The following is a 1,553-nucleotide window of genomic DNA, read 5'->3' as shown; positions in this document are numbered from 1 at the left end:
GTTTTATTGCTTAACTGAAAGCTTTAGTTAATATCCTTCTTATTAGAAAGGGAAAGTTTATATTAAGTAGATCAAACTGACCTGATCAGCGGTGTCGCTCAGATCTGCAGGATTCACGACTGAGACATACTGAGTTAGCTTATGAGTGTGCAGCATTTCCTGCTATGGATAGACCTATTCTATCTTGAGCATAACTCTACAGCCTCATCTGTGACGGGTCTTCCAATTTTGCACTTCATTTTAAATCATTTAGATATTTAAGTAGTTGACTTTAAAATACAACTTAAATTTATCACACTATATAATCTTTTTTAATAAATATTTTTAAAATATGGTAATTTCAGTCCTTATGTGATGTTTCTTAAGAAAAAATAAATTTGAGGTATATTGAAAGGTATTTCAAACTGTGGTTTACAAATAAAATGATAAATGGTGTTCTCCCATTTTTAAGATGCTGTGTTTAAAACTTTGAGGAGCTTGGGCACGTACTTTAGACATTTTCTTTTAAACATTTTCAAAATCTGATTGCTTTAAGTGGAGGAAAATTAAATTTACTGTGTTGCTCATATATTTGGCAGCTTAGAGAATACTTTCTGTACTTGGCAGTATCTGCTACTTCGCTGCTTTCATTGTCTCTCCTGTGATCTGTTTTCCCATTTTCTGTTGCTCTTTGAGAGGCAAGAAAGCTAATTAGGTGGAAAAGTCAGAAAAAATAGTGGAGTATTTGGGAGCAAGTTGAGTGCACAAAACTAAATGGCTTTGAAAATCTAAGCTACTTGAAACATGCTTCAGATCTTTCATAGTCCCTTTCCTCTTCATTCTGTCAGTATATTTCATGTTACTGCTGGTTTCATGTTATATTGTGGAGGATATTAGGTTTTTGTCACCCTTACAGCCAACATGGTTTAAAAAAAGTCACCGTTCTTTAATCCCTTCCAGAGAAAGGGTTTGTTTGGGTTTTTGACTGTTGTTTTTTGTTTGTTTGTTTGTTCACTTAGAAGATAACTGCCTACAGTATTTATCAGCTTTCTTTTTTCATAAAGATAGAACCTCTGTCTGTGATGGAGAGAGTTTGTATGGGGTGTATCAAAGAACTGTGATGTAATAAAGGGTTTGTTAAGTGACATTATCTTTTGCTAGACTACCTGGCATAGACTACATGGCTCAGTCAGTGCAGGACAGAGATGGGAGCAGCTCCTGCCGCGGCTCGGCGTTTGATTGAGGGGAGCAGAAGGGTTCCAAGACCCCAGTGAGCAGAGAAGCCTGGCTGTCCGCCTGGTACCGGCAGCCCCTGTGAGAGTGGCCGACGTCACTCGGGGGCGGTGCTGAGAGCAACCGAGGGAGATTTAATCCCCTCCCAGAGAGCCCATCCGACAGGATGTGGTGTGGCAGTTTGTGCAGGCAGAGCATCTAGACCAGGGTGTCTAGACCAAAAGCAATGTCCTGACATAGCACGGCAGCCCAGATGGGTTTGCCTCAGCGCTGCCAGTTGCTCTGTTTCCACTGCTGTAGCCAACCCCACAGGGCATTTGCCACCATCCACAAGTCAGTGT

The sequence above is a fragment of the Eurypyga helias genome, unplaced genomic scaffold (assembly GCF_000690775.1).
Source record: "Eurypyga helias isolate BGI_N326 unplaced genomic scaffold, ASM69077v1 scaffold33256, whole genome shotgun sequence".
Classification (NCBI taxonomy): Eukaryota; Metazoa; Chordata; class Aves; order Eurypygiformes; family Eurypygidae; genus Eurypyga; species Eurypyga helias.
Note: the sequence above shows the minus strand (reverse complement) of the source record.